This window comes from Bos mutus, chromosome X (genome assembly GCF_027580195.1).
Source record: "Bos mutus isolate GX-2022 chromosome X, NWIPB_WYAK_1.1, whole genome shotgun sequence".
Taxonomy (NCBI): domain Eukaryota; kingdom Metazoa; phylum Chordata; class Mammalia; order Artiodactyla; family Bovidae; genus Bos; species Bos mutus.
Window position 1 is genome coordinate 33,727,644 of NC_091646.1, and position 16,128 is coordinate 33,743,771.

At 54.7% G+C, this 16,128-nt stretch overlaps 1 pseudogene; it reads left to right on the top strand.

Moving 5' to 3' along the window:
* Nucleotides 1–227: 227 nt before the first annotated feature.
* On the top strand, nucleotides 228–3,674 carry LOC102268313 (large ribosomal subunit protein P1-like; annotated as a pseudogene).
* Nucleotides 3,675–16,128: the final 12,454 nt, after the last annotated feature.

Genomic DNA, 16,128 nt, shown 5'->3' on the forward strand with positions numbered 1-16,128 from the left:
CCTCTATCAGTTAATCCACTTCATCGACTGGCCCAGCTCACCTACTGAGTCGAACTCCCTGAGAAGCTCTTACCACAAATGTCCAAATAAAGTTAAGCTGGTAGATAGCAGTGAAGTCTGGGAAATATTTATTGATGTATGAGCTATTTCCTGAAGTGTCAGACTTTGTGTCTGTCCCCTCAATCATGCAGTAATCGGACCCCACTTATAAGTCTCATGGCAACAGGATGTGGTGGCAGAGGGTCTGGAGGACAGTCAGTGTCCCCTTGCAAGGCATCGGCACCAGGTGAGGTAATGACACAGTCCTCAAAGGACAGAACACCAGCCTCCCAGACACGACCGGACAAGCTACTTCCATCAGCAAGGGAGGCTCTGGGGGACTGAGGGCTTGCCAATTGTGAGCTTCCACCGAGGGCAGCCAGATATCCTGAGTCTCAGTTTCAAGGTCCCACTCGTTCACATAGCACTGTGCCTTTCACCTAGGAAATGCAGAGAGGCTGGGAATTCAGGCAACCTGGGGATTCTGCAACTGACATGGTGGAATGCTGTGTTTGATTTCCAGCCCCGTCAGCCCTGCAGGCACAGGGGAATTTGCAGGCTGCCATGGAAGAGCTGTGGCTGTCATCCTGTGACCTGAGCCGAGAGCTAAGGCAGGTGTCCTTGTCAGTTTCCTCCCAGGGACACTGCAGTCACCGCACAGCCCAGCCTTGGTTCCCGGTGTTCCCTCCATGACAGTTCAGGATAGCAGCCGCTCTGGCACCTCGGGCACTTGCTGCCCTTGGCCCTTCACCCCAGTCGAGTGCAGGGGCAGCATGGTGACTGCTGAGACCCCCACAGGTCATGGGAGCCTTGAGCCCAGGTGATCACTCAGGGATGGCTCAGAGGGCTGAAGGCACGCAGCGAGTACAGGAAGCAGCTGCCACCCCAGACCCAGGGCAAGAAGGGAAGGGGTTGATGTCATTGGAAGCCCGCCCAGGATGAGGGGCCACGAAGACCAGCCCATCTCTCTTCCACATCACTGCCTTGTCATCTTCTGAGTCATCTGTCTATCTGTGGTTTGATTCATCAGTTGAAATTTTTATTTCAAAGACTGTGGTTTTGTTTCTAGTGTCTAAAGTTGGTTTTCAAATCCACCTAGACTTTTAGAATTCGTCTTATCTTTATGATTCCTTCTTGTGTATCTACTTTTTAAAGTTCATTTTTAATTGGAGGATAATTGCTTTACAATACTGCGTTGGTTTCTGTCGTACATCAACATGAATCAGCCATAGGTATACATACGTCCCCCTCCCTCTTGAACCTCCGTCCCACATCCCACCATGTGTGTCTCTTTTGGTGTCTTGGAGGCCAGTGAAGATTGGGGGAGTTGCAGTAGCCTTCTATCACAGGAATGCAGACGACTGGTAAATATCCATGAGAACCGCTCCCTGATCTCATGAGAATTCAAAGGTACTGTCAGTCTGTTTCAAAGTCCCCCCGATTAGGCACAAGAGTACAGGTGTTTCTCTTTCTCACCTCCTTCCTTTATAAACTGGTCCAAGGCCCAGGGATATTCACTGGGACTCACCTCCAATGCTTTCAAGACAAGCTGATGTGCGATACAATGCCCCAGGAACCTCCTTGGGAGCCAAATGGAGAGTGTAGCCTGCAAAAGGGCTTCCCTGAGAGCTCAGTTGGTAAAGAATCCACCTGCAATGCAGGAGACCTCAGTTTGATTCCTGGGTCGGGAAGATCCTCTGGAGAAGGGATAGGCTACCCACTCCAGTATTCTTGGGCTTTCCTGGTGGCTCAGCTGGTAAAGAATCCCACCTGCAATGCAGGAGAGCCGGGTTTGATCACTGGGTTGGGAAGATCACTTGGTGAAAGGAAAGGCTACCCACTCCAGTATTCTGGCCCAGATAATTCCATGGACTGTATGGTCCATGGGGTCACAAAGAGTTGGACACAACTGAATGACTTTCACTTCACTTTACAGCCTGCAAAAGGAGGTCAGTGGATGGGTCAATGTCCCTATCCACCCTTCCCTCTGCTAGCTAGAGATTTAGAACAAGCTGCTCAAGTCTTCGTGTCCTCATTTGCTCATCTGGAGAAGGGGGTGACATGCTACCGACTTCCTAGAGCCGCCACATGTCTGGGATGGATGAGTCCAGGCACGTAGCAGACACTCCCAGCCCTTACCGAAAATTATATCATCTGGTCTCTGACAGTAACGCCCTGGGGACGTAACAGGGCCACTCCTCTCTCTGAGGGACCTGCCAGCGTTCCATGAGGATGGGTGGTGTCTTCAACATGAGATCGCAGACCGGTCTTCAGCTGGCCCTCTGGGAGTCCTGAGTGGGAAGCCAGGGGTTAGGCGTCCCTTCTGGGACCATCCGCTCTGCCAGGACCCCAGCAGTACAACCACAGTGCTGGGGGTGTGGGGGGAGCCTCCCTCAGCCAGTGGTTTGCTGAAGCCCCACTGTCTGTGGCAGAGGGATGGAAGCCCCTGCTTGCAGATGATGGGGACCGGTCTTCTCACTCAGACGCATGCTGGGATGGACCCAGTTCCTTTTACAGCCTTGTCCTTCCTTCGTACCATGCAGGTGACCTTTCAAGAGCACTGGTTTTAGGTGGATTCTCGGTTCTTATCTGTGCTTTCCCCATGGATCTCGCTTGCTCACCTGCGGGCCACGTATGCATTTAAATAATATAATACACTCTTCTCAGTACGCATTTCCTCGTCTTTTCCCCAACTGACCTGGCATCCCACGGGGGCAGAGGCTGGGTGTCTGAGAGGCACTGGCCCCAGTCCCGGCCTACCTAGCCTGAGATCATAGGACACCCACACACACACACACACACACAGTAGTGGGGCCAGCAGACAGCAAGAATCAGCCAGCCTGGGTCCACGAAGCATTGGGTGTGGGAACTCAGAAATTCTGCCCCGAGTCACATGACTCTCCTCACTTGAGGCAGGACAACTTTGTGCCCAAGATACACAACCCAGAAATCATCAATCCAGAGTGTAATAATTTGGTCACATAAAATTTTGTAACTTCTCGACTTCTGAAACCAGCCGGCCTAGTCTTTTGAGACAAGAGACAGGAATCCCACAGCGGTACAGTGGTTAAGACTCCATGCTTCCACTGCAGGGGGCGGGCTCGAGTCAATTCTTGGTCTGGGAACTAAGATCTGGCATGCCATGCTGCGCAGCCAAAAAAGAGAGATCCTTTCTTACGCGGCCCCTAAGCTGCTCTGTCCTTCTGAAAAGCCAAGGCCATTTTGGGGTGAGGCCCTCACTTCATCTGGCGACTGGCACCAAGCCAGCAGCCCCACCGAGCACTCGCCCACACTGTGGCCTCTGTCTCAGAGCTTCCTTGCACCTACTCGGCCCTCATTCTGCCTAGTGAGGTGATGGTCACAGAGGATAAGATCAGTGCCCTCGTTAAAGCAGCCAGTGTAAATGTTGACCCTTTCTGGCCAGCCTTGTTTGTAAAGGCTTTGGCTAGTGTCAGCATCGGCAGCTTCATCTGCCATGTGGGGGCTGGTGGACTTGTCCCGACAACTGGTACTGCGCCACCATAAGGTCCTGCCCCCTCCACCACTGCAGCCCCAGCTGAGGAGAAGAAAGTAGAACAAAGTAAAAAGAATCTGAGGACTCTGATGATGACATGAGCTTTGCTCTTTTTGACTAAACCTCTGTAGTAACTTCCCTGGTGGCTCAGATGGTAAAGTGTCTGCCTACAATGTGGGAGACCCGGGTTCGATCCCTGGGTCAGGAAGATCCCCTGGAGAAGGAAATGGCAACCCTCTCCAGTACTCTTGCCTGGAAAATCCCATGGATGGAGGATCCTGGTAGGCTACAGTCCATGGAGTCGCAAAAAATCGACACGACTGAGCAACTTCACTCACTTTAGTAATAACACATTCAATAAAAAGCTGAGCTCTTTAGAGAGAGACTGAGAGAAAATCTCTGCAACACGTGGAACACAGGGCTAACAGCCCTGCTATATGCCGATCAGGGTCTTTTGGGGAGGAAACTGCTTAGTATCAATAAACATGGTAAATGGCCATAGGTTTTGACCTGGTTCAGTTCAGTTCAGTTTAGTCACTCAGTCGTGTCCGACTCTTCACGACGCCATGAATCACAGCACGCCAGGCCTCCCTGTCCATCACCAACTCCCGGAGTTCACTCAGACTCACGTCCATCGAGTCAGTGATGCCATCCAGCCATCTCATCCTCTGTCGTCCCCTTCTCCTCCTGCCCTCAATCCCTCCCAGCATCAGAGTCTTTTCCAATGAGTCAACTCTTCGAATGAGGTGGCCAAAGTACTGGAGTTTCAGCTTTAGCATCATTCCTTCCAAAGAAATCCCAGGGCTGATCTCCTTCAGAATGGACTGGTTGGATCTCCTTGCAGTCCAAGGGACTCTCAAGAGTCTTCTCCAACACCACAGTTCAAAAGCATCAGCTCTTCGGCACTCAGCCTTCTTCACAGTCCAACTCTCACATCCATACATGACCACAGGAAAAAGCATAGCCTTGACTAGACAGACCTTTGTTGGCAAAGTAATGTCTCTGCTTTTGAATAGGCTATCTAGGTTGGTCATAACTTTCCTTCCAAGGAGTAAGCGTCTTTTAATTTCATGGCTGCAGTCACCATCTGCAGTGATTTTGGAGCCCAAAAAAATAAAGTCTGACACGGTTTCCACTGTTTTCCCATCTATTTCCCATGAAGTGATGGGACCGGATGCCATGATCTTAGTTTTCTGAATGTTGAGCTTTAAGCCAACTTTTTCACTCTCCTCTTTCACTTTCATCAAGAGACTTTTTAGGTCCTCTTCATTTTCTGCCATAAGGGTGGTGTCATCTGCATATCTGAGGTTATTGATATTTCTCCCAGCAGTCTTGATTCCAGCTTGTGATCCATCCAGCCTGGCATTTCTCATGATGTACTCTGCAAATAAGTTAAATAAGCAGGGTGGCAATATACTGCCTTGACGAACTCCTTTTCCTATTTGGAACCAGTCTGTTGTTCCATGTCCAGTTCTAACTGTTGCTTCCTGACCTGCATAGGGGTTTCTCAAGAAGCAGGTCAGGTGGTCTGGTATTCCCATCTCTTTCAGAATTTTCCACAGTTTATTGTGGTCCACACAGTGAAAGGCTTTGGCATAGTCAATAAAGCAGAAATAGATGTTTTTCTGGAACTCTCTTGCTTTTTTGATGATCCAGCGGATGTTGGCAATTTGATCTCTGGTTCCTCTGCCTTTTCTAAAACCAGCTTGAACATCAGGAAGTTCACGGTTCACATATTGCTGAAGCCTGGCTTGGAGAATTTTGAGCATGACTTTGCTAGCGTGTGAGATGAGTGCAATTGTGCAGTAGTTTGAGCATTCTTTGGCATTGCCTTTCTTTGGCATTGGAATGAAAACTGACCTTTTCCAGTCCTGTGGCCACTGCTGAGTTTTCCAAATTTGCTGGCATATTGAGTGCAGCACTTTCACAGCATCATCTTTCAGGATTTGAAATAGCTCAACTGGAATTCCGTCACCTCCACTAGCTTTGTTCACAGTGATGCTTTCTAAGGCCCACTTGACTTCACATTCCAGGATGTCTGGCTCTAGGTGAGTGATCACACCATCGTGATTATCTGGGTCGTGAAGATCTTTTTTGTATAGTTCTTCTGTGTATTCTTGCCACCTGGTCTTAATATCTTCTGCTTCTGTTAGGTCCATACCATTTCTGTCCTTTATCGAGCCCATCTTTGCATGAAATGTCCCCTTGGTATCTCTAATTTTCTTGAAGAGATCTCTAGTTTTTCCCATTCTGTTGTTTTCCTCTATTTCTTTGCACTGATCACTGAAGAAGGCTTTCTTATCTCTTCTTGCTATTCTTCGGAACTCTGCATTCAGATGCTTATATCTTTCCTTTTCCCCTTTGCTTTTTGCTTCTCTTCTTTTCACAGCTATTTGTAAGGCCTCCCCAGACAGGCATCAAGACCATCCCCATGGAAAAGAAATGCAAAAAAGCAAAATGGCTTTGACCTGGTAGTTACACTTAAAGGTAACATCCGGAGGGAGATTTACAAATCTTCAGAGGTGCTAACAAACAAACAAGAAGTACAGAAAAAGTAATAATACATCTGTTGGGGATTTGTTATGTAAACTATAGTACATGTGTTCTGTTCAATACCTTGTGGCCAGAGATGACATGAGCTAGACTTGTGTACTGAGAAGGAAGACTTTTGCAGATATATTATTGCTAGTTAAAAATCACACTGAATATACAGGGTGTGTGTATTTTTAACCTGAGTGAGGAACTATGTAGGTGATCCCATAGAAGAATATAGTTAGAGGTGAGAAACAGAATTGTTAACAGTCTTGCCTAAAACAATGTTTTGTAAAAATCTTCAATTATGTGCTTTAAAAATATCCAGGGTGGTAAGATAAAATGGTCCAGCCACAGTGGAATGCAAATTGGCAGTTTCTTCTAAGGCTAATCGTCCACTTCCTTAGGACACAGCACTTGCACTGCTGGGCATTCATGCCAAAGAAACGGAAAATTCTGACCACAGGAAAGCCTGGATACAAATGTTCAAAGCAGATTTTTTCTAGAAACCTAAAAGTGGAAACAGGCAACAGTGGGTGAAGGCTTGAACAACTGTGGCTGACCCACACCAACGAAGGCTAGCAATACAAACTGAGAACTGACTGCTGAAACCAACTATTGATTGAGATGGATGGATCTTAAGGGCAGGGTGTGATGGAACAAAGGCCCATCCCGGGTTTCAAAGTGCATGGTTTCATTAACGTACTGACGTCTGTGTGTGTGTGTGTGTGTGCGTGTGTGTGCGCACACACGAGCGAGCACATGGTGAGGCATGCTGCATCCCAGCTCCCCAACCAGAAATCGAACCCAGGCCACCGGCAGTGGGAGTGCGGTGTCCTAACCACTGGCGCGCACGCACACACACACACCGAGAACCCTGAGCAGCTTTCCGATGGTACCAATGCCATCTCCTGGTGTGACGGTCCACTGGCTACGCAACACGCTGATGCTGGGGCAACAACGGGAGGGGCATTTCCCTGTAACTTCCCGTGAACTTAATTCCTTCAGAATACAAGCTCACACCAAAGGCACACAGCAGGGCTTGGCGTATACACATCGGATCACTCTATGCGTGACTCTGCACGGACAGTCTGGATCTCCCCGCCGGAAAGTCCAGGGGCCCACAGCACGCCCGACTACGGACTGAGGAAAAAGAGACAGACTGCTGGGCGGAAGGCGGAGCTTACGCGATCGGCCTGCTATGATTGGGTCACAGAGCTGCCCGTCACAAAGAGGGACAGGCTTGCTTGGAGCTGGAGGGCGGGTCTTCTCAGGAATCGAGCATGGTCATTGGTGAAGCCAGCCGGAAGAGGTGGGCAGGAAGGCGGTACGCCACGGCTTCCGGTGGGCGGCCTGAGGAGGGGAGCGAGAGGCGACTGCCGCGGGGACGCTCAGGGCGGGGCTCGAAGCACGGAAACGGCCCCCAGCTTCGCGTCCCCACCTCCATCTCGGTGCACAGCAGCCTGCCTTCTGGGTCCTGGGCGGGGCCAAAGCCCCGCAGTTAGCTGGGTTGTGCGTCTTTTACTGGGGAGAGGGCGAAGAGACGTCTCCCCAGAGCCCAGGGCCCTGGAGACCTTGGGGATTCCGTCGGGGCCCCACCCCCTGCTCCCGGCAGGACTCCCCCTGCTGTACTGAGGGCGGATGGCCCAGGACAGTGTATTAGGGGTGCCCAAGGACCGTGGGAGTGGGGAGGGTGGGCGGCAACCCCGCCAATATGCCAAAGGGCAGGGTCAGGGGGTCTTCGCTTGGCCCCTCCCTCCAGTCCTGGCGTCTGAGGGCGGCCTTGACCTGCGGTCTTGATGCCTTCCACCCTCCCAGGGTCTCGAATCTGGCCGCCTCCAGCCGCCCCCACCCATTGCCAGGCCCACCGTGTTCCACAGCCCGTGAGTGTGACTGGGATGATTCTCTGTGAAGCCCGGATCCTGCCCCCTTCCCCCCGCCCCACACGGAGTAACAAGGGAGAGGTGGGCAGAGCTGAGCCCAGTGCCCAGAAACGTGGAGTCGGCCAGGGGTGCCATGCTTCTGGAGGTGGGGAGGGCCCAAAGTAACACAGTCTTCCCCCTGTCACTCGACAGGTGTGGCCCGCTGGGAGGGAATCTTGCCCAAGCACTCCTGTTCTCCAGGACCGCCTATGGTTGCAGCCCTCAGTGCCTGCTGCCTGCCTCTTCCCTGGAGGTCAAGGTGAGTGAACCCAGCAGGGAGAGAAAGCTCCTGGCTTCACTAGCAGTGGATGTGATCAGAAACCATCCATCGTTAAAAAAAAAAAAAAAGAAACCATCCATCCTGACGCTGGTTCTCATGCTGGAAGGGTCGTGAGAACACCTAGAGGGCTCACTCAAAGCCAGACCATAGGGCACCGCCCTAGAATCTCTGATCTTGCACATCTGAGGTGGGGGTTGAGCATTTGTGACTCCAACAAGCTCCCAGTGCTGCTGCCGCTGCTGGTCTAGAAACCCCACAGTAAGCGCGCTGCTCTAGAGGCCTGAGACTCCTAGGTGTGTGCCACCTGCCCTTCTCCCGCAGGGCTGGGAAAAGCCACGAGGCTGGTGGTTCTCGCGAGATCTGGGGCTTCCCATTGAGCAGTCCTCACCCTTCCCTGCCTGAAGCCGAAGGAGGGGCTATCCACAGCCCAGGCAGGATCAGGTGTCAGGTTTGTTGAGTTGCTCAACAGCTCCTCACTTGGGCTGATAACATCTGGACACGTAGGAGGGTGGGGCGAGATCAGATCCTGTGCCTGGGTGTGGGGACGAACTATCTGATGAGGCAGAGGAAAAAGGCCTACATGCTGAGGTCAGGGATGGGAAAGGAACATCGGCCCTAGGACCAAGTGTGGGTCTGGGGGAGCATGGAGACCCGAAGAGCTTCCCAGGTGGTGCTAGTGGCAAAGAACCCACCTTCCGATGCAGGAGATGTAAGGAGATGTGGGTTCAATCCTTGAGTTGGGAAGACCCGTGGAGGAGGGCATGGCAACCCACTGCAGGATTCTTGCCTGGAGAATCCCATGGACAGAGGAGCCGGTGGGCTACAGTCCACGGGGTTGTGAAGAGTCAGACACGACTGAAGCGACTTAGCACACACGCGCGGAGAGCAGCAAGGGGGTTGTCTGCCCAGGAACTGCCCTGACAGTTGTCTGGTCTGCAGGTGTGGTCAGCCTTCTCTCGCTGGTGGGAAGCCACTGCCTTTCCTGCCACACGTTCCTCACCAAGAGGAGCTCCCAGCTCCTGGGTGATGCTGCCCAGACCTCCTCAACACCCAGCGCCATCACCCACTTCTTTGGCCAGTCGTTGCCTAGGCTTGTCTGTCTTTGGCTCCAGGATGGCCCGCCATCCAGTTGGAGCCACAGATGAAAAGCAATGCCAGGGATTTCCCTGGTGGTCCAGTGGCTAAGGCTCCATGCTCCCAAAGCAGGGGGCCAGGGGTTCGATCCCTGGTCAGGGAAGTAGATCCCACATGCTGCAACTAAGACCTAGCACGGTCAAAGAAATAAATAAAAACAAATATTATTTAAAAAAAAAAAGAAAAGCAATGCCAGTGTCCAGCTGCCCCATGTGCCCAGAACCAGCAGCTCTGGAACCCCAGCCCCCGAGTACATTCTTGGAGTCATTTCAGGGCGGTGGGGTGGCGCTTTGGTTGGCATTTTCCAAGGCCCTCTCCTGCACCCTTTTCCTTTGGGTCACTGGTCTTTTCTTATTGACTGGTTCAAGTTCTCTATACATTAATGATATGAGCCCTGAGTCACATCTTGGTACTATTTTTTGGCCCACTTTGTCACTTGTCTCTTGACTTTGTGGTTTGGGGTTTGCGTTTGACTAGGCAGACGATCTTAGAGTTTGTGTCACCAGACTTTCCAGGGTCTTCCTATTGGTTTCTGGGGTTTCTTGTCAGTTTGTTTGCTCCCAATTGACTTACAGTGATCTTCTCTATTTACAGTCATCGTGTATAAATTACCCATTGCTGAATAACAAGGGGCTACCCAGGTGAAGGTAGCGTAAAAACCTGCCTGTCAACACAGGAGACAGAAGAGATGTGGGTTGCGAAGATCCCCTGGAGAAGGAAATGGCAACCCACTCTAGTACTCTTGCCTGGAGAATCCCATGGACAGAGGAGCCTGGCAGGCTACAGTCCATGGGGTCGCAAGGAGTCGGACACGACTGAGGTGACTTAGCATGCAACCATGTGTAGCAAATTACCCCAGATGTAGTGTAGTCCCTTAAAACAACCAGCACTGGTAATCTCCCAGGTGTCTGAAGGACAGAATTCTAGAAGGCCTGGCTGGGGCTTCTGGCCTGGGGTCCATCACAGGTTGCAGTCAAGGCTTCTCCGGGGCCACAGCCCTCTGGTCTGCCTGGGGTGTTGGGGTGGGAGGGGGGTAGGCTCTGCTTCTGGAGGGTTCATGGGGCTGCGGCAGGGGACGGTCCCTCCCCACCGGGCCTCTCCACCGGGCCTCTCCACCGGGCTGCTCGGGTCAGGCCTTCCCCAGATCCAGCGATCTCAGAGAGACAGAGCAGCCCCGAGATGGAAGCCACAGTGTTTGTCTTGTAACTCATCTCGAGGTGACACTCCCTCACCACTGCTGTGATTTTATGGGTCACACTGGTCACCCCGTGGAGAAGAGAACGGTACCCACGTGGGCCTAGGTTCTTCACGTTCGTGCCGCATGAGAAGGCTCCAAGGAGTGTCCCTGCCCCTGAGCCCAGGTGTGGGACTCCCGGGCTGCCCAGGCCCCTCAGGAATGTGTCCTTTGTGGAAGCAGGGGTGGCGGGTTGCAGCCCAGAACTGAGCCAGGCCAGGCATGTGTTGTACAGGCAGAGAGTGGCTTTTCACCTTGAAATGGTTGCAGACCAAACACACGGAAAGCCAGAGAAACAGATCGTGTGATGATCCCAGCATGGCCCACAGAGCCCGCGGCGTGTGCCCTCTGCCCTCCGCCCAGGAGTCTGCAGCCCGAAGGGCCGTCCCAGCCAGTGCTTCAGTCCTGGGAACGGGCGCAGAAGCTTTCTCACTCTGGCAGCCTGTGCATGCCACGGCTGTGCAAGTGCACACTCAGGCCTGGGCCCCGTGCTCTCTGACCTCCGAGGTGTCCCCACCCTGTGGTCAGCCCTGCCCGCACCCCTCCTTCCCAGGGGGCCCCCGTTGAGGGGGTGAAGGCTGATGAGCCCCTTTTCTTCAATGGCTGTGCCTGGTATCCCTGGACTGGGCTGGTGCCAGCCTGGGGTGGCAGCTGAGTGTCCCTTTGGTCCCAGGAAGGCACTCTCGCTGTGCTCATGGGGGATGTGCCTGCTGCCCCACCTCCTGGCTGGGACTGAGATGGGACTTCCCGGTGACACGCTTGGTGGCTGTGAATGTGTCATGCAGCTTCTGTGGGTGGTGAGGGCTCCTCCTGTTGCCTCTTGCTTCTGGGCAGCGCTGGGGCCCTTGGCGACAGCTCCTGGCCCTGTCCGTGGCCACCACACTCTTCTCGAGCCTGATGACTATGGCCTCAGGAGAGCCGGGTTCTCTGTCTCCGTCCCGGGGCAGAAGCTGAGGCTGAGGCTGAGCTTGCGGGGCCTGTCCTCAGGGATCGTGGCCCTGACTCATGGGGACACCCCTCGGCCAGGATGTGGGGCCGCCGCAGGGTCCCGGGGTCCCCTGGAGAGGCTTGAGCCCCCCAGCGGTCCCACACTCTTGGGCCTGCTGACTGTTCCCCTAAGTAGAGCCGCCTTGCAGCCCCTGAGCCCCGGGCACAAGGACCGACAAGGGGCCTCTGCCCTGCCGTCTTCGCCCTCAGGGCTGCCTTCCTCAAGCATGCCCTCAGGCCCAGGGCTGCGTGGGCACTGTCCTCCCTCTCCTGCTGCCCGGCCTCTGTGCCTCGCGGAGCTCCTGCAGGTACCTGCCTGGTGGATGGGCACAGACTGGGCAGCGACCCGGCCCCACCTCACTGTCCGCCTGCCTCGGGCTTCACCCTTGTCCTCATCCTCCGCCCACTGGGCATGATGGTGCCTGACCTTTGGAGCTCAGGCATCTGGAGTAGTCCAGCCTCCGCCGGTGCTGGGTCCGGGAGCAGTCCCCCTCATTCAGCCCCGCTCCCCAGGCTGTGGCCTCCCTGGGCTCATGGGGACCTTGCAGACGTCTGTGGCGAGTGGTGGAGCTGGCTGAGGCCAGCCTGACCTCTGAGCAGCACAGCGTGCCCCTTCTGGGTGCATAAGTCCTCCTGGGGGTGTCCATGGGCTGTGGAGGAGGCTGCTGTAGGTGGCGGGCCTTGTCCTCTGGGGACCTGTCCACAGCTGGGACGTGGAGCTGGATGATACACACAGACATGCAGATGCACACACACTCGAGTTCCTGGCGGCCAGTATCCATTACTCATGTTTGCTGACTGTGACTCGTCCACAGCTGGGACCTGGAACTGGGTCACACACACACACACACACACACTCGAGTTCCTGGAGGCCAGCGTCCATCACTCCTCACATTCACTGACCTTGACTTATCGGCTGCTCCCCCTTTGGCTCACTGCCTCCATCAGGGTTCCAGCGGGGTGCCCGTCAGTGCCCTGGCCCTGCGCCCTGGAGTGTGGTGTGGCTGCCCAGACCAGGGGCCGTGCGGGACCTCCAAGGGTCTCTAGAGCTTTGTCACCGTCATTGAAATGCCGAAGCTCTCTCTCTGTGGGTGGCCGTCCCATCCTGAGGGGCGCTGTGCCCCTCACTTCATCTAGGTCCGGCACACCCTCCTGGGGGAGCAGGCACCAGGGAGAGTGGGGTGCAGGGGTTCCCTGGGGCGGGGGGGGGGGGCTGCTCTGTTGTGGGAGTGGTCAGCTCTCCCGTCCCCCTGACTCAGAGCAGACAGGACCTGTAGGATGCGGGGGCCGCTCCCCACAGTGTGACCAGACACCCCCTCCCCAGTCTTAGTAGGGAAGAAGGGCCCCGGCGGGCGTCTGTGGCTGGACCCCTCCTCTGCTCCTGGGGACCAGGTCTCAGGCCGCTTGCCCCCAGCAGATGAGCTCCTGGTGCCATCTGCATGTCTCCCTCTCCAGAAGCCCTCCAGAGGTGGCACCCTGTCTCACTCCCTCCTGCCCCTGCCTGGTCGAGGCTCTGGCCTGGTCTGGCCCGTGGCATCTCCTTGGGGCTGTCCTCAGGGTTGTTCCCCCTGCAGGTTCCAGCTTCTCCCCTTGCCGCCCCGCGGGCGTCATGACCGCCCAGGTGTGATGTGGCATCCAGGGAGGGGATAGGTCTGGTTATGCTCTCCTCTGGGGCCATTCCCCCTTCCGGTCCCCCATCAAGCAGGCTTTGGGACACGGGATGGCAGGGAGGACTGATGGCAGGGAGGACTGTCTGCTCTTGGCAGGCTGGTCCAGGCAGCAGGCAGGAGAATCTGGGTGAGTCTGGGTAGAGGAGTGGTGCCTGGTGGGCCGGCAGAGGTGAGAAGGGGCTTTCTGGGAGGACCTCTCTACCTGGCTCTCCCCAGTGGTAGGGGACTTCTCTGGGTAGGACTTGATTTGTTTCACTGATTTCCTGCCTTCCCTGGGGAGGGGCTGGGGATAGTTTCCAGGGCATGGGTATGCTGAGCCTAAGGCCAAAGGCCAGCCCCAGGGGCAGTAACAGTGACACCCTCCTTTTCTTGAGTCCCTTGGGGAGGTTCATCCTTGTGGACCCACGGGCTTGTACCCACTCTTGGATGGCTGCTTCTTCAGTGCTGGGACTAGCCCAGTAGAGTGGTCAAGGTGGGAGTGGTCCTAGATTGTGGAATGCTGTCTGCTACTTCCACTAGACCAGGAGGCGGGGGGAGGGTGCGGCCGATGTCAATGGTGGCATCAGGAGCTCCTCCTGCTTGCCATACCTCCTGGGCACTTCTCTCTCTGCTCCACCAGGGATGCTGCTCAGGCTGTTTGGCAGGGTCCGAAGCTACCAGCTCAGTTGCCTCATTCAGGGCCTCCCGAGCTCCTCCATGTCTGCCAACCACCACCACCATCCCCCGACTCCACTCTGGTGGTACCTAAGATGGCAGGAGGTGCCCTGCACGCTAGGAAGCTGCTGCCCCCTGCTGTGCTCCCAGTACCACTGCAGCCCATGGTCCAGGCAGAGCCTGGAGATTGGTCTCAGAGCCCTGGAAAGCCCTAGGTGGGGACTTGGAAGATTGAGGTCTCTTGGGGGCTCACGGAGCCCTCCAAAGCTTTGGGCTGGGGTGCCCAGAGCACTTGAAGGCATTCAGGCACCCTTATGGGGGTCCAGGGCCTTGAAAGCAAGGCTAAGCCTGGTGGGAGTCTGGAGGGAGGTCCAGAGTCCTCAAGAGAGCTCTCTGGGGGGCAGGTATCTCAGAGCCCTGGGGCAGTGATTTTGAAGCAAGGCCCTCAGAAACCCTCCGTCTGGTGCATGGTGATCAATGGATGTGGTCACCCATGGGAAATAAAAGGGGGAGACTATGTCACCTGGGAGGCGACTCCATCTTCCTTCAGACATGGCAGTGGTTGCCAAGCACATCTAGCCTCCCCCTCGGTCCTGCAGATGGAGGGTCTGAAGCCCGGAGGGGACCATTTCGTCCAGAGGCCATGCCATCTCTCTCCCCTTCCTCCCTGCAATCCCTCCTCTTCACCAGGACCTTGTGGGGCTCCTGCTGCACAGCCACTCCCAGGAGGAGCACTTGAGATCACTTGAAATGAGATGTTGCGCCATGCCCCTACAGAGTTCTGATGCCCTGACGATGGGACTCCTTGTTCACCCCCCTCCAGTTCACCGATTTGACCACCTGCCCTGTGGTCACAGATCAGCAGGCCACACCTCCTGCCTATGCCCACTGCCCACCACGGAGCATCCGTGTCTCAGCTCTTGGTCTAGGATGGCATGAGACAGATGCTGGGGGCCCAGGGGTGTCCCGGCCACAGTGGACTGGGTGCCACAGGAGTCAGGTGGGAGTGCCTAGCAGCAAACGAGGGAGGCTGGGGCTCTGGGAGGGGTGAGAATATGAGAAGCCATTTCTTTTTGGTGTACTTGAAATGCACAAAAAAAGCCTGTTGCTTTTAAGAAAACACCCACCCCACCCCACAAAAGTGCAGAGACTAGGATGCAGTAAAAAGAAATGTCCGGGAGCTTTGGTAGAAAAGTTCCAGTCCTGGCCCTGAGCAGAGCTTACCCAGCAGCTGTAGACAGCAGAGAGCCCCAAAGGCTCAGGAGCCCATGGTGCATGTGCAGGTGAGAGGGCAGGCCCTGCCAAGTCCTGCCACCTGTAGGAAGGAGCCCATCAGAGCTGAGGTGCCAGGGTCCCACCCAATGGTGGCCCGGCGGGTGCCTCTGCTTCCCTTTTGTGTGCTTGCTTCTCCAGACTTTACTGCCCTCTACAGGCAGTGTGGAGCCCAGGCGCACAGTGTGCCATTCTACCCCAGGTTTCCTTAGCACTTGATGTTAAGTGAGTGATGGTCGCTCAGTCGTGTCAGACTCTTAGCGACCCCATGGACTGCAGCCTGCCAGGCTCCTCTGTCCATGGGATTCTCCAGGCAAGAATACTGGAGTGGGTTACCATTTCTTTCTCCAACTAGATGTTAAAAATCACATGTAAACTGTGAAAATTGTGAAATGCCCACAGCAGAAAACCTTGTGGGTAATACCCAGGTGAGGAACTGGTTTACTGAAAGGGGATGAAACATTCAGAGGACTGAAAGCCTTCCCCTGTCATTAGACAACCAGCTTTCCAGCAGAAACAGCCCATCAAGCAGATGCCTCGTTTGCTTCCCATCACTCTGCCCTTGGACACCACGGTTGGTGTCTGCTGGTCCCAGTTGAAACACCCAGAACTGACATGGTGCAAGCAGCCTCACCTGCGTTTCCCAGTGGGCTCTCTGTGTGACTATTTTTTATAAGCACTTACAAGAGCTTCTGATAACATGTCAGGGAGCATGCACCAAAAGCAGAACATAAATGAGTCTATGGGTAGCCTATGATCCCTATCTCAGGCTCAGAGGACAAAAGGATGAACTGACAAAGTTGGATGGCAATTCTGGAGACCCAAGGCCTGGAAACCTTTAGCAGGGGGCAGCCCAACCCCTCCCCATGTTAAAGAGAAGAACCCACACA